The following is a 17,608-nucleotide window of genomic DNA, read 5'->3' as shown; positions in this document are numbered from 1 at the left end:
GTCAACTCATGAAAGAGTTGTTAGGTGGCAAGGCATTGCCAGGTTGGTGTCTTTATGAAGTGTACATGTCTGTGTCTGGTGTGGACTACAGTCTGTGTACATCCTCTCGTTGCATGAGATCTATAAAGCCATGGACCTGCTTCTAAGTTAATCTTACCACAATTTAAGTTGGCACTGCCAGGGTTGTAGTACCTGAAAGGGATGCATAACTGTGGTGGTAGTGGACACAAGGCTTTCCTTGATAAGGCTTTAACAGAAACTCAATAAGTCGTTGTCCGAGGCGCTAACTTGCAGATAAGATTTCATTGGGCTACTAAGCTACCTGTACCTGAATTATCTTCTCTGATTGTCCTGGAGGGTCTCAGGAGGCTGCAAAATCATTTAGGAGAAAAAACGAACTATATGTGGGTTACACATTGTTTAGGCTCTACAGTTGAACTTTTTTCTCTCTCTCTTGGCTTGGTTGGCTGACTGACGGTTAGCGTATCGCGTCACTTCCGGTTACTGAGGTTTGCTGCCGCTGTGTGTGTACAGCTTTACTCTCTGCTCTTTTCTGAATATTATCGTATTATAACTGATAGCGACTACTAAAAGTTGCAAAACAAGCTTGTAACACTCAAGCATCTTTTCCTTTCATTAAACGTCCTGCTAATTTACACTGTTATTTAAGTGTTTTCTCCGCTAGCGTAGCTCCTAGCTTACTTTCCTGCTATGGCTTCCCCCTTTTCCTCTCCCTCTCGCTCTGTTCGGTGCTCGGTGTGTCTTATGTTTAGCTTATCCTCTGCCTCCTTTAGTGATGGTAATGGAATCTGTAATAGGTGTACGGTAGTTGCAGGGTTGGAGGCGAGGTTGTTAGACTTAGAGTCTCGGCTTCGCACTTTAGAAAACAGGCCAGCTAGCCAGGTCCCTTTAGCCGGTGCGGAGCCTCCTAGCTTAGCTGCTACCAGTCCCCCGGCAGGTCCCAGGCAGATGGGGAACGACTGGGTCACGGCTCGTAAGAAACATAGCTTTAGGCAGGCGCTCACGGTTCACCACCAACTGCTTCACGTTTCAAACAGATTTTCCCCACTCAGCGACACACCCGCTGAGAAACCCACTCTGATCATTGGTGACTCCATAGTCCGAAACGTGAAGTTAGAGAATCCAGCGGTCATAGTTAAGTGTTTGCCTGGGGCCAGAGCGGGCGTCATTGAGTCTTATCTTAAGCTCCTGTCTAAGGATAAACGTAAGTACGCTAAGATCGTAATACATGCAGGAGCTAATGACGCCCAGTTACGCCAATCGGAAGTCACTAAAACTAACATTGAGTCGGTGCGTTCGTTCGCCAAAACAATGTCCGACTCCGTAGTTTTCTCTGTACCCCTCCCCAAAGTGACCAGCGATGACATGTATAGCCGGCTGTCATCGCTCCACCGCTGGTTGTCTAGGTGGTGTCTTGCAAACGGTGTGGGCTTTGTGGCTAATTGGAGCACTTTTTGGGGAAAACCTGGGCTGATTAGAAGAGACGGCGTCCATCCCACGTTGAACGGAGCCTCTCTGCTCTCTAGTAACATGGCCATGTTGCTTAGCCTCCCCACTCCGTGACAACTCAGAGTGGAGCCCAGGACGCAGAGTCGCAGTCTTATACGCCTCTCTGCATGTTCTCTACAGCCGCCACCCACTCCTAGTATTAGTTATCGCATAGAGACTGTGTCTGCTTCTCGACCACCTAAATTATACAGGTCACAAACAAATCAAAGAGGAGTGACTTACCAGAATTTAATAAACATCAAAACAGCTCCTCTTACGGAACAAAGTAACAGTAAGCTAATAAAGTGTGGTTAATTAAATATCAGATCTCTCTCATCTAAATGCTTTTTAATAAATGACTTGATAAGTGACCATCAGATCTGTTCTGTCTCACTGAAACCTGGCTGCAGCAGGATGAATATGTTACTTTAAATGAGTCGACTCCAATGAGTCACATCAACTATCATGTTCCAAGAAGTACAGGTAGAGGTGGAGGAGTAGCAGCAATTTATAAATCAGATTTATTAATTACTCCTAAACCTAAACATAGTTATAACTCCTTTGAGAGCCTCACTCTGAGCCTTTCTCACCCAGACTCTAAAACTCAGAAGCCTGTTGTGTTTTGTATTGTTTACCGTCCTCCTGCTCCATATTCGGAGTTCTTAACTGAATTCTCTGAATTCTTATCTGACTAAGTTCTTAGCACAGATAAAGTCATTGTAGTGGGAGACTTTAACATTCATGTAGATGTTGACAGCAACTGTCTCAGCACTGCTTTTAACTCCTTAATAGACACTATTGGTTTTACACAGCAGGTAAATGAACCCACTCATCGTTTTAACCACACCCTAGATCTTGTCCTGACATATGGGGTTGAAATTGATAATTTAATAGTTCTTCCCCAAAACCCTCTGTTATCTTATCTCTTATTAACTTTTGAATTTAGCACAACTGACCCTATAACAGCTGGAAAGAAATGTTACTATAGCAATTGTTTATCTGACAACGCTGTTGCCAGATTCAAGCACATGATTCCATCATTTTTTGCCTCAATGTCTTGTAGATACACAGAGAACAGTCACCTTAATCCTTGTGAACAGGTTGACTGTCTTGTAGATGATGCTGCAGCTTCTCTACGTACAATGTTAGATACAGTGGCTCCTCTGAAGAAGGCAGTGAATCAGAGGAGGTTAGCTCCGTGGTATAACTCAGAGATCCACAGCCTAAAGCAAAGGACTAGACAGCTAGAAAGACAGTGGCGTTCCAACAAAATAAATGTAAACTGCATTGCATGGAAGGACAGTCTAATGAAATATAAAAAAGCACTTGAGGAAAACAAAAACAACCCCAGGTTTCTTTTCAGCACTGTAGCCAGGCTGACAAAGAGTCATAGCTGTATTGAGTCTACTATCCCCTTAAATCTCAGCAGCAATGACTTTATGAACTACTTTACTAATAAATTATCATCATTAGAAAAAACATTCAGCAGCGACTTCTTCCAAATGACAGAAAGCACTGTCTAGATCCATCAACTTTAAATTTATTAAATCCTCTGTCTTACCTAGACAGCTTCTCCCCCATAACTCATATGGAGTTAACCTCAATAATTAACTCTTCCAAGTCGTCCACTTGTCTTTTAGATCCAATCCTAACCAGATTACTCAAAGAAGTTCTACCTTTAATCAGCTCATTCATATTAAATCAAATCAACCAATCTTTACAACTAGGCTATGTACCACAGGCTTTTAAGGTGGCTGTGGTCAAACCTCTATTGAAAAAAACAACCCTTGACCCTGGACAACTAGCCAACTATAGGCCCATTTCAAATTTACCCTTTATTTCCAAGATTCTGGAAAAAAATCGTGGCTAAACAATTATCTGACCACCTGAGTGGGAATAACCTTTACGAAGAGTTTCAGTCAGGATTTAGAAAACATCATAACACAGAAACAGCTCTGGTTAGAGTCACTAATGATTTTCTATTAGCTTCGGACAATGTTCTAGTTTCTGTCCTTGTCCTGTTAGATCTTAGTGCTGCATTTGATACAATTGATCATAACATTCTATTACAGACACTAGAACATAGAATCAGGATTAATGGAACAGCATTGGGATGGTTTAAATCCTATTTGTTGAACAGATTCCAGTTTGTTCATATTAATGATGAATTCTCCACACGCACAAGGATTAGCTATGGAGTTCCACAGGGTTCTGTGCTGGGTCCAATTCTGTTTAGCCTATACATGTCTCCTCTAGGTGAGATTATTAGAAAGCATTCTATTAATTTTCATTTTTACGCAGATGATACTCAGCTATATATGTCCTTGGAACCAAATGAAACAGATCAACTAGTCAAAATTCAGGGTTGTTTAAAAGACATCAAATCTTGGATGTCCCAAAACTTCCTTCAACTAAACTCAGATAAAACCGAGATTCTTATTGTTGGGCCTAAAAATCTGAGAGAGACCCTATTGAGTCAAATAGCCACCCTGGATGGCATAACATTAGCTTCAGATTCTACTGTGAGGAACCTTGGTGTCATGTTTGACCAGGATCTCTCTTTTACATCATACATTAAACAAATCTCCAGAACCGCCTACTTCCACCTTAGAAATATAGTTAAAATCAGAAGCATCCTCTCTCAGAGCGATGCAGAGAAACTGATCCATGCATTTGTTACCTCTAGGCTGGATTACTGTAACTCCTTACTCATAGGATGTCCTAACAGCTCCTTAAAAAGCCTACAGCTTATTCAAAATGCTGCAGCCAGAGTTCTGACAGGACTTAGAAAGAGAGATCACATTTCTCCTACATTAGATTCTCTGCACTGGCTGCCTGTAAAATGTAGGATAGAAATTAAAATTCTCCTACTCACCTACAAAGTACTCAGTGATAAAGCTCCTTCTTATCTTAAAGACCTCATAGTTCCTTATGCTCCCAGCAGAACACTTCGTTCTCAGAGCGCTGGGCTACTTGTGGTTCCTAGAGTGTTTAAATGTAGAACAGGGGGCAGAGCTTTTAGCTACCAAGCTCCTCTCCTCTGGAACCAGCTCCCTCTTCAGGTTCGAGAAGCTGACACACTCTCCACCTTTAAGATTAGGCTTATAACCTTCCTTTTTGATAAAGCTTATAGTTAGAGATGGTTCAGGTCACTGGCAATTATTGTTAGTCACAGGAAGCATCTCTTAGTTAAGCTGCAATAGACATAGACTGCTGGGGGACTTAATTTATACACTGAGCTCCTCTGTTTTCCTCCTACCTCCCATCATTGTCCCATGTTCAACTAACCTTGTCTCTTTCTCTCCAGTAGTGTGCTTCTCTCCTCTCTCTCTCTCTCTCTCCCCCCTTCCCCCCCACTCTCTCTCCCTCTCTGTCCTCACCTACAGGTATCATTGGACTCAAAGTTTGGTGTCTGTGATGGGTAGCTGTGGATCCAACCATCCTGCCTGCATCCAGTCCCTGGTCCTACCATCCTGCCTGTGCTCTGTTGTTGCTTGTTGTTGCTTGTTGCTGTTGCTGTGCTTTTCTATCTCGCTATCCTCTCACCCCAACCGGTCGAGGCAGATGGCCGCCCACATCCAGTCTGGTTCTGCTGGAGGTTTCTTCCTCGTTAGAGAGGGAGTTTTTCCTCTCCACTGTTGCTGTCAAATTAAATGCTTGCTGTATGTGGGACTTGTTGGGTTTAGTTGTGTGAGGTTTTAAACCTTACTTTGTAAAGTGCCTTGAAATAACTTTGTTGTGATTTGGCGCTATTTAATTAAAATTGAATTGAATTGAATAGGCTCATCCAGAGATCCAGTTATTCCTACCAGGTTGCTGATAAGATTTTGGGACCTACAATGGATGTGGACTAGTTCTCTTTATACATATCACGTTGTGGCATGGACTAGTCTACCCTCACCTTTGGGAGCTGGGACTGCTCCCCCCTTTTGGTATGTGGATGTGTTTGACGCAGGCTTGGTGCCTGGTCCAGGCCACTGATGTCTTTCGTACCTAGTGTAATAGGGAAAGATGCCTGGTCGAATCCACTAGTGGGGAGTCAGTGTCTGGCTTCTGTTGAGAGGTCTGAAGGAGCAGCCGAACTGTTAGGCCGATTAAGTTCTTTTAAGGCTTCCTCCACGCATCTCCATACCAGACTTACAATGTCAACCTCTGAGTCTTCCCATGACAGGTGAACTGGGCTGTGGTCCTTGTACCTACGGTTCAAGTTCTGTCTGAACCAACCTCTTCCCCCTTGTGGGTGGGAACGAGGTTGTTTTGGCCTTGAATTACAGTGTTGAAGAGGCTCATCTTTCTGATTGACTTTTGTCAACCTGCTGGCGACGTGACCTACGGTTTTAAGTCTTCCTTTGCCCTCGTCTGCTTCTCTTAGCATGAGGCATTTCGTGGCCTTCAAGTGTTAAGTCAGACGTTTGATGGGTCTGGATGCTAAAAACTCTGGCGTCTGCTACAGGTCCGCTAATGGGGCGTACACGCGTTTCCCATACCAGCTGGGCGTATCTCACAACTCCCTGCATTGTGCGTCTGCCTGTCTTACAGTGCATGGCAACATCAAATTGGATGCTGTCATGGAGATTATGCAGGAATAAGGACTGGAATGTACTGTCTTCTTCTAGACTGTATTCCGTCCTTGGAAGTAGGCCTTTCTGAGATGCTTGTAATATTCCTTTGTAGGTTCATTTCTTTTGTGTAAGACATGGAACGCTTCAAAGATAGTTGCTGCTGAGTCAGAATATGGGGCATATTCTTCTCTTAAAGCTCGAAAGAGTAAAGAGTAATGATCCCGAATGGCAGGCTCGAGTGTTTCCATGAAGACATGGACAATCCTGGGTGTGGTCTTCCAGATTAGCTTTAGTTTCTCGCAAGCTGTTGCATGAGGGAGGTCCAATAAGCAACGATCGACTTCCTGCAATTAGTCGTCTATGGTAGAATCATGGCTACTGGGGTCAAAGCACTCAATGTCTCTGGCTGGGGATTCAAGCTGGCGTAGGCCAAGTTTTGGGAAGGATAAGCACTATCAGAGTCACTTGAGCTTGTGTCGTCCCACTGGTCGCTGTTCCTGCGTTTGGGACGAGGTGCTTTCTCTTGCCACAGGGGGCTTAGCCTGCCACTGTCACTCTGGCTCTCAGGTTGGGTTTCCCTCCCCAGAGTGGGGGCTTCCCTGTCCTCAGTGCATGAGGAGGAGTAAATCAAGTTTGCTCTGGGTGATTTCTTTTACACTGGAGTACTAGTGTCCCTGTACTCAGCCACTGTAGTGGTCTGAAAACCATTGCCGTTGACTATCTCACTGGTAACACAAGTAGCTGGGCTGAGCTGGTGCTTGTAAGGAGGTGGCTGGGGGGTCTCTAGCCTTTGGGCGAGAGCCACTGCGCATGCTTGGGGCATCTGCAGCTTTCCATGTGATTGGTTTGTTTGGCTATCAAGAGGCGGGGGCTGCTCAGCCTTCCTGGGAGCTAGCCTACTTTCACCACTGAAACCTGACTTGGTCAGCTCTGGTCTTCTTGGACTGGCTGCCATGTTTACCTGATCGCTCTGGCTCTGCCTCCTGGCTTTCTCAACCTTCTGACGGTCCACTAGGAGACTATATTGTTATTATTGGTCCTGCTGCAATCTCTCCTTGTCTTCCCGGAGCTGCTCCAGCTCTTGTTTCATTTCCCAGAGACTTTGCTTAAGGTGGGAAACAGTCTCCTACTCAGCTTTGTAGCCACTGCACACAATGCACACATACTCTGCAGCCTTCAGCTGCACCTTGCGGTGGCACAGTAGAGCCAACTCACCCATTACCTCTTGGGCCAGGTGAGTTTTTTTTTGAGGGCTTGGTCATGTAAGATAAACACATGTGCAATTCAGCTTCACATTCATCAATAGTATAACTATTGAGGTCTTCTAATTCTGTTACAGACACTTCTAAGATCTTCGCAACAACTCCTAGGTTTGTCTTGCAGAAAACCGTGTGCTAAAACTACACTTGGCCTCTTAATGCTAAGTGAAAGCTAAGCTTCTAGGCACACTGTTCGTACTGCAGTTCTCAGTAACTAGCGTTAAACAAAGGCCACCTTGGTTTCTGCCACACACAGTTATGGATTCTTGCATCCACAGCACAGTGAATAATCTTTGTCGGCCTCACACAAGGCACCAATTATGTTAGGGATATGCGAGGACAACAGCTACAAGATTAGAAAAAAATTATCCCATATATAATTCACTCTGATCTAACAGGCTTCATTAAAGGTAGACAGTCAACAATCAATATGAACAAATTGATTAACTTGATCATGTAACCACGCATAAATTAGAGTAAGCCATAGTCTCCTTAGATGCAGAAAAAGCTTTCAACAGAGTGAACTGGAAGTTTATTTTAGCCACTCTATATAAATTTGGCATCAGGACCTCATTTATAGACTGGATCCAAATATTATTCAGCTCAACAAACGCCTGTCATGATCGGTCAAGAGTAGTTAGGCAAAGGACCCACACGCACAACACACAGTTCTGAGTTGTGACGATTTAATGCAAAATCCATTGTCAGACAGGCAAGTTTACACATATATATATACCTGGGTGACAGCAACGGTACAGACAAGGGGCAGGCGAATCAGTCAATCTTCAAGCTTGATTCACAATCACTAGGCAAAGTCCGAAACAGTACTGACAGGGAGAAGGCAAGACACGGTGAACAAACAAGATCCAGAAACAATACACAAAAGGACTTACTGGAAAGAAATGCTGGAGAGTAGACACAGCTAACGAGAACTAACAATCTGGCAACTGGGCTATGGCTAAGACGGTGATTAAATACAAGACAAAGGTGCGTAATGACTGATTAAAAACAGCTGGTGAGCTCACGTGACTGAAAAGTAAGACAAAACCACAAATACAAGAAAATAAAACAGGAAGTGGCAAAATAAGAGGATGTGACAACGCCACAGTCATAACAAATAGCCAGACCTCACCAAGGTTTAGTATGCATAGATGGACCAGACAGGGCTGTCCACTCTCTCCATCACTATTGGCAATATTTATTGAACCTTTACTGCAGAAATGATACAGCATAAAGGAATTACTGGAATATCGACAAAATCAGTTAATCATAAAATAAGTTTATATGCTGATGATGTATTACTGTTTCCCCTGAAGCCACAGACGTCTCTTCCTACAGCTATTAGCCTCATAGATGAATTCTTAGCTCTTTCAGAATATTCCATCAACTGGACAAAATTTATAGTGTTACCACTTAACCTTAAGGTGAATAGCATTCCATCTAACACACTCCGCACAGGGAACATTAGATACTTCAGCATCAAATTATCCCCTAGACTTCCAGAGCTTTTTGATCCAAACTATAATCCATTAATAAAAGAAATAGAAACCAGCCTAAAAAAAATGGCAGTCCTTACCCATTTCACCTATGGGAAGAATTCCCACCATTAAAATGATGTTTCTGCCTAAACTTAACTACATGTTCTTGTGTAGGTGTGGTTTAAAGCTTTGGACTCATCCATCTCGAACTTTTTATGGAAAAACAAGCCGCCACAAATCATCTTAAAATGCTTCAAAAATCCAAATGCTGCAGTGGCCTGGAACTGCCTAACTTCTACCACTATTTTGTTGCAAATAGACTGCACCATGTCCACAAATAAATAAAACTCAGTCCAACAGACTTATCATGGTTAGACATTGAACAATCCGGACATCATCATATCTTAGAATATCAGCAACTGAAGTAAATACTTCATGCTAAAACTAAAAATACTCATATACAGATGCAGCTGCCAACAGCAAAAGAACGATTTTTTGGAATCTCACTGAACAGGACCGTATCAAAGATGTATATTTTAATTTCCAATGTTAATGACACAGTGAGCCTCCTGATTTCTAAATGGGAAGCTGATCTGGACATCACCACTAATCCTGCTTTCTAAACAAATATAATAATAATAATAATAATAATAATAATAATAATAATAATAATAATAATAATAATAATAATAATATATTATTCCAAATGACAAAAAAACACTTACTTACAGTAATACAATATAATATTCTTATATGATATATATATAAGAAATATTCTTTAGAACACCACTATACAGGGCAAAGGATGTTCACAATGGGTCTCACAAACTCAAATATTTGCCCTCATTGTACATATAACACAGCAGATAGATTCCTACATACATTCTAGTGATGTTCACCTGTGCAATAATTTTGACAAGGAGTATGTGAACACCTGTCAACCTAGTTACGATGTCAAATCCCAGACACAATTTTTTCTGCTTCTTCTTCTTCTTTCTGTGTCACGAAGAAGAAAAAGTAAATTAAGCATTACTCAGTACTTGCACATCTTGTTAGATTACACCACCTTAGATACATTGTCTTCTTGTTTAAATCTATAACTAGAACTACACTCTGATTGATTCCACTTCCAGGTAGCTTTGTGTGTGAGCTGAGGCGCTGTGTCGTATCTGGCACTATGGTGGGTGCCTGGGGCCAGGGAGTGTCTGCTGGCCCAAAAGGACAGGGGCAGCGGGGTGGTTGATTCTGGGGTGGTGGCATCGAGCCTCTGCGGATGGGCAGTGGTGACTGCGGACTGCCCTAGCGGTCCGGCGCCCTCTGGTTACTGCGCAAGGGGGCATGCGGGGGGTGGTTTGGCCCCTCACTGCAAATTGTGTAGGCTTAAGTGGAGGACTACACAGGGCAGCATGATCATGCTTGAGTCAGAGAATGTGCAATTGTGATAGAGGGGGACTGGCAGTGCTTCCAAAGTTCCTCATACCTCGCCACTTACACATACATTTAGCAGTATATATATATATAATATATATTATTATATATATATATATATATATATTATATATATATTATATTATAGATATATTATATATATATATATATAGTATTATATATATATGTTATTATATGTGTATTATATATATATAAATAATGTGTATGCAGAGGACAGCCGTAGTGGTGGATTTGGCAATACCAAGCGATGGCAACATCAGGAAAAAGGAACATGAGAAACTAGAGAAATACCAAGGGCTCAGAGAAGAACTGGAGAAGGCTTGGAAGGTGAAGGCCACAGTGGTGCCTGTGGCGATCGGAGCACTAGGGGCTGTGACCCCCAAACTGGAGGAGTGGCTACGACAGATCCCTGGAAAAACATCCGAAATCTCAGTCCAGAAAAGTGCAGTCCTAGGAACAGCAAGGATACTGCGCAGAACCCTCAAGCTCCCTGGCCTCTGGTAGAGGACCCGAGCTTGGAAAGTGGATGAGACCACCCGCGGAGGGTGAGAATAGAGTGTGTGTTTGTATATATATTATATATTATGCCGTTATAATATATAATTAATATATTATATATATTATATATATATATTATATATATATAATATATATATATATTATATATATATATATTCCAATCTGCCTATATATAATGTGTATATAATTACATATATAATATATATGTAATATATATTATAATATATACATATATAATAACACACACACACACAAACGCACACACACACACACACCGCATGCACAAACTCAACCTGTCCACAAACTCTGCAACATAAAAATAAACCATTATTCAAACTGTCCATCACATTGCAGCACTCAGCCTAATACATCCTGCTTGTTGAACTGCCCAACAGGACACAAAAAACAAAACAAACAATAAAAAAATGTACATGGCAATGACAATAAATGCCTACTTGACATTACTTGACTCCTGTAGAAATCTGCAGAAATCTTACCTCCTCATACTTGCGGTCAGCCTCCTCTGCAATGTGTTTTGCCTCCTTTAGCTGAATCTCTTGAAGCTCCATCTTCTCCTCATCCTTCAAAGCTCTGTTCTCAATAACCTTCATGGCTCTGCACACACAAATCACTTCTTATTTTTGGCACATTGTATTATTGTATTGGTATGATATTACAAATAACAAGACTATTGTGTTATATCTATCAAAATCCTAGGGTTAGGGTTGTTTATAGAAACAGAAATGCTTTAAAAGTAATCATTTTTGCATGTCCTTGTCCTGTCTCTTTCTGAGCACCCTCGTCTGCTATTCTGGAATAACATTTTTTAACATGGAGCTAATCAACTGGTCACTCAGCGCATTGGAGAAAATGTTCTCACAAAGGAAAGAATGTCCGGGGGAACCCCTCTGCCCCTTGCGGACTTTTGCTTCCGGCTACGTGCGTGACGCGTGGGATTCCTGGTGCCCCGTGTGTCTGGAGCCTTTGTCCATCGAGGATGCAGAGGATCTATTCATATTGGCATATCCGGCTCATTGGCGTGTCCACCGGCCATGGAGCTGCAAATGCCAAGGGGGGCATGGTTACTCGGCTGACGGAATGACACCATTGCCCGGATTGATCAGTAACATCTCAGCCCGTTTGGATGCCCGGATTGCAGGACTGACTAGTAAGATCTCAGCCCGTTTGGAGGAAGACAAGAGACTGAGGGATAACATCTGCAGACAGACTGAACAGTTGGTGAATATGGTGACAGCCTTGTCTGACAGGCTTGAGATGTCTCGGGTGACCCATGGTCCCACAAGAGGCGATGAAGCCCTGAGTTCTGACCGATTGGAGTATTGATCTAGACCAATTACTCCTGGATTGTTAAAATGTATTAGAACTGGCTGTGTATTATTCTGTCCCTTCTCCCTCACCCCTCCCTTCCCGGATCCAATCTAGCTCACCAGCTGTGCCTCTATCTATCCTCTTTCCCTTATTGTGGCTTCCTTCAAGGACAACTGTTGGACTGGCATGTAAACATCTTGGTCGACCTCAGTCATACTTCTATAAACAACGCTTCACTACACTGATGCAGATACACCCCCTCCACACACACACACACACACACACACACACACACACACACACACACACACACACACACACACACACACACACACACACACACACACACACACACCTTACAGTATCTCTGTCTGCTCTCCGACCTTATCTATCTATCCTGATGTAAAATTTCAGCAAGATTTCCACTTGTACTGTGTGCTATTGTATGTGCATGTGTTTTTGGTTTTGTATTGTTTTGTACTGCAACTTGCTCCACTGTCAGACTAGCGCTGGTCAAGCTGGCTGCTTATGGAATTTCCCCAACGTGGGACTAATAAAGGAATTCTATTCTATTCTATTCTATTCTATTCTATTCTATTCTATTCTATTCTATTCTATTCTATTCTATTCTATCTATCTGATGTTTGCCATTGCTTGTATTGTCACATCCCCCACCACGGCTTCCTCTGCTCTTATCCACCACCACAATGTCTGTTGTTCGCCATTATTATTCTGTCTGTCTGTATCTGGAATCCCAGAGGATCTTGGGTCGCATCGTTCTCTACCACCTTGGAGTGGTTTCCCACTTTGATCTGGGGTTTCCTCCCTACTTCGCGCAGATGTTCCTGTAATACTATGCCAGCCACTTGGTTATGGCGTTCCATGTATGCTTTCCCTGCCAGCATGCATCTTACAACACCTGCAGTTATGTGGCTGGATTGTTTCAGTGCCTCTTTGCACAGTCACACTTGGGTCTTGTCCTGGTGTGGTTAGATCTGGCTTCTATGCTCTGGTGCCTAAGGTCCTGCTCCTGTGCATCCAGGACTTATGCTCGTGTGCTGTCCTTCAGCCCAGCCCTTTCAAGCCATTGGTAGGATTTGTTGAGATCAGCCACTTCAGTTATGTTCCGGTGGTACAATATGGATCTTGGATGTTTCATCCTGGATCCTGGACGCTCATAATTTCTTGTAGTCAATCCAGGTGTGTCGCACTCTGTAGTCTTAGTCGTCTGTTCTGTCCAACTCCTGTTCTGTCAACCAGGAGTCTGGCTCACTTTGTTTTGGTTTTTTTCCCCCCCCCCCCCCCCCCCCCCCCCACACCACCCCCCCCCCCCCCCCCCCCTCCCTCGAGCTGCCTTGATTTTGCTTCCAACCTTCGTTGGTGGGTATTGTTTCTCAAGGCCAAGCACCTCTAGGATCACTGATACCGTATATCAGGCAGTAGCTTGAAGGGTCTTTCCCAAGGACCGACACTGTATGCTTATTCGCCCTAACGGGGATTCAAACCGGGGACGCATTGTTTGCAAGTCCTGCATCTTATATAATATAACTGATCAAGAACAAAACAGGTCATTATGTCACAGTGAGAAGTCACCTCTCACTCTCATCAGCAGCCTTCTCTGCTTCCTCAAGCTTCTGCAGAGCTGTTGCCAGTCTCTCTTGTGCTCTGTCCAGTTCCTCCTCCACTAGCTGGATGCGTCTGTTCAGAGAGGCAACTTCTGCTTCAGCCTGAACACAGATACAGTACATATGCTCCTGACTCCTTCATCCCAACCTATATAAGTAGACTGTGAAGTTTGTAGGAAGTTAGTATGACAATAGTCCTTTCTACAAAAGCCAGTAAAAAGTATGGCATGATGACCTTTAACCTCTGTATTCTCATTCTATAACGTTTCTTTATTATGGTGTATTCTGTGAAGTTCAAAAAACATTACCTTGCAGAGTGTACTGAGATGACTTTACCTGTTTTTTGTGCCATATAGTTAAATAAAATAAATACACATGCATTCATACATACGTATGTCTGTCTGTGTGTGTATACACTGTATGTATTTAACTATAATGTAGGCATAGATAAAATAATAATTAGTTTAGTATATTTATAAAAGAAGGAAACTTGATATGGGAGAAATGGATGATCTTCCTAAAATGGATGCGGACCATTGTTAAGCCCATAGTGAAAGTTGACTGACTGACATCATGGCAAAAATAAGGCTCTGAATCCTTTCAACAGCTGATGTGTTCATGTAGGCTGTGATTAGAATGGAATGCATGGAGGAGAAGCAGAGAATTATCCAGGATTGGATTTCACTGGTACTATCACAGCTTCTACTAGATGCATTCGGGACTCGCATTGTTTGTCAGTGCCAGTATGACAGGGTCCAAAATATGATATTAATTTGAACAAAAACCTGATCACACAAACTGTGAAATCTCACTACTCACATCAGCAGCCTTCTTGTCAGCCACCTCCAGCTTTTCTTGAGCATCCTTTAAGGCCTCTGAATATTTGTCCAGCTCATCCTCTGTCCCCTTCAGCTTTTTTTGCATCTGTAGAAGTTCATCTTCATGCTAATGAAATGGAATATCAAGCACAAATTGAACAGGGCTGCTATTTATTATGTCACACATGTGATTGAAAATGAAATGAATTTTGTTTTAAATTGGACAAAAATTGTATAAAATGTTATGAATAGTGGCTAAATACAGTAGATGATTAGTGTCTATTCAAATGTTTCTTGTATGACTATTACAGTATATACACATTGGTCAGTCTGTACACTGAATTCTAAAGTGTATCTACAAAAGACCTAATCGGATACAACAAGTTTTTTTAAAAACAAATACACACACATTCAACAATGGTGTCTAGGATTGCTGACGTGTGTTGGTGAAGATTCTCAGTCATCCAGGTGAGGTTGTCTCAAGTAACTTCTCTCTCTTATCACTTTGCAGATGGTTGTTCATAATGGGTGGTGGGTGTTCTGGGGCTCCATGATTATGTTGTATTTGCAAAGCTTTTGAATAATGCAAGTGAGGCTGCAGCAGTAACTACAGTAGATTTTTCATAATCACAGGAGCACTGACTAAAAAGCCTTTCTCAGGATTCTTTTTGTGTGGCATCATATGTTTCACCTGAAACGGTAATATAATACATATAATACACAACATTTGTGCTCTACATGTACCTGTACAGTCTCACATTAAGCATATAAACCAAATCTATTCATCTCCCCCTCCCATTTAACGACAAATGTTTTCCTCTTTTTCTGACATCTGATTTGCACTTGTGTTTATCACCTACCTGTTTACTTCTTTCTTCAGCTGCTTTTTTGTCAGCTTCAGAGCTGTTCAGCCTGGTCCAGTGCATTTTCCTTGTCCAACTTCAGCATAAGCATTTTCTTTTTGATAGCCTCCATTTTGCCTGTAGTTTATTGGGCTTTTGCAGCTAAACAGAGTAAAAGGACACAGGAAGATAAATGGGTGCAGGACGGAAAAGCCAAGAGTCTGTGAGACTAATGGGGACACCAAACTCTAACAATGATAGAGGCAGGTCATCTATAAAACAAAGGAGGAGGCACTCTCACTTCGAAACTCCTAAAGCTACTGTTCCCCGCACCTCTAACTCCTCCCACAGTCTGAACTTACACGAAAAGCTTCAGAACTCCTCAAATGAATAAACTTTAAATAGTAAGATGTTATTATAATTAGTATATGTTTTAACAGTTTCTAATGACAAGGTTGAAAATGTTTTTAGTTGGACATAATGTATATTCTAAAAATAATTTTAAAACAATATTAAAATATGTATAAACTACATGCTAAATTGCACTATTCCTAATACAAAACATAAAAAGTGTTGCTAAATATGGACAGACAGAAACACTGAGGGGAAATACCAGTCCTGTAACCCTAATCTCCAACCTGGCCTTTAATGGCTATTACTGGATTTCTCCTAGGGATGGACAGGGAACAGACCTTGAGGGATGACTATGACAGATATTTCCATCCCTAGACCACAGTTAGGTTATTAATAAACATCTTTTGGCTGACATTGTCTAGAGGATTATTTTAAGGGGCTGTGTCTATGCAGCAGTGAACACAAATACGCAGGCAAGCAGAAACACAGGCGTTATAAGGATTGAGGATGGTAACTTTCTGATCTGTGAGTCTGACCTTTACAATTATGGAATCTGAGGCCAGTTAAATTAGCTAACAGTGCAGCCCGATTAGATTTTATATTGTAAGCTATAAATGGATGGAACTCATGCTCAGTGGTATAATAAATAGACACAAAGGCAAATATAAACTAAAGGCGCTGCAAATGCAGGATACAAATAACTAGAAGCACAAAACTAACACACATAGATAACAAAATAAATATGGAATAGATATATAATAATGCACAGAGTTTGCAAAAATATTGTAAAGAGGAGATTACTACGTAACCACTGATGCAGTGGGTGAGTGACTGTAACACTATTTTTAAAGTTATCAAGTGTGTATTCATATAAAATATGTAATTTAAAAAACAGACATGCACATTTTTAACAATCTAATTTATTTGTGTCTAGAACACTAAACTAAAACACTAAACTGTTTTCTACATTACATGTTAATAGACTCTAAACACTTTTGTACACAATGCAATAACTTTAAAATCCCCAAAAAAGTCAAATGACCAAATAAAAACAGTAGTATTACCTCTTCAGAGAAGGTGAAGGTGCAGGTGCATAGGAACTGTTTTTTCCCTAGATTGCTGAAATTAGTAAAGTCCCTTTTTGAAATTATTTACATTTTTAAGGCATTCTAAGTATTCAAAGAATCAAATATGCAAATAATTGCAATGTAATTTTAACAGAAATATGAGCATGAATCCGAAATGAAGGGAACAAACAAGTATCACTGCTGTAAAACAACACATCGCTTAGACTGGTTCAACAACCTACTCTTGAACGCTCTTAGTCTTTAAGCAGTAATTTAGTGGCAAAGTAGACCTTTTTTGACAGTTCAGCTTCATCCAACTCCATGATGATCTTTTGAAAAAATTCAAAGGTGCAGCGCAGCTCTGTTGGATACTTCATGTCTAAAGCATAACACAGTCCAAACAACAAGGCAGATGCAAGGACCATGTTGTTCAGACCTTCAAGCACCACCACTCCCTCAAGGATTACTTCAACATCTGCACAGTCACTGGTGGGACTCTCTCTGGCAATATAAATCCCCACTGTTGTCCACTATATGGCACTTAGTGTGTTGGCCTCAGTCATGTCCTAGTTAAATAAAGATTCAGTTTATACATTACAAATTACTTCCTATGAAGCAGGTTTGAATTTTTGTATTAAAAAATGCTACTATGTGTCACAGTTCACGTCACGTAGTCAGGTTTCTCACTCATTTCCGGTTTTATTTTGTACCACTTCCTGTTCAGTGCCCTTTTTCAGTTCCAGTTTTACCCTCCCCGGTTTTGAAGTTGACGCACCTGTTGTCCTTTATTATTACTC

The 17,608-nt window shown here is 41.7% G+C and overlaps 1 pseudogene; it reads right to left on the bottom strand.

The window, feature by feature from the left end:
* LOC114865948 (tropomyosin alpha-3 chain-like) overlaps positions 1–15,679 on the bottom strand; it is a 47,079-nt pseudogene extending 31,400 nt beyond the window's left edge.
* Between the last annotated feature and the right edge of the window lie 1,929 nt (positions 15,680–17,608).

This window comes from Betta splendens, chromosome 11 (genome assembly GCF_900634795.4).
Source record: "Betta splendens chromosome 11, fBetSpl5.4, whole genome shotgun sequence".
NCBI lineage: Eukaryota > Metazoa > Chordata > Actinopteri > Anabantiformes > Osphronemidae > Betta > Betta splendens.
The sequence above is the reverse complement of the archived record's forward strand: the minus strand, read 5'-3'. Positions and strand labels throughout refer to the sequence as shown.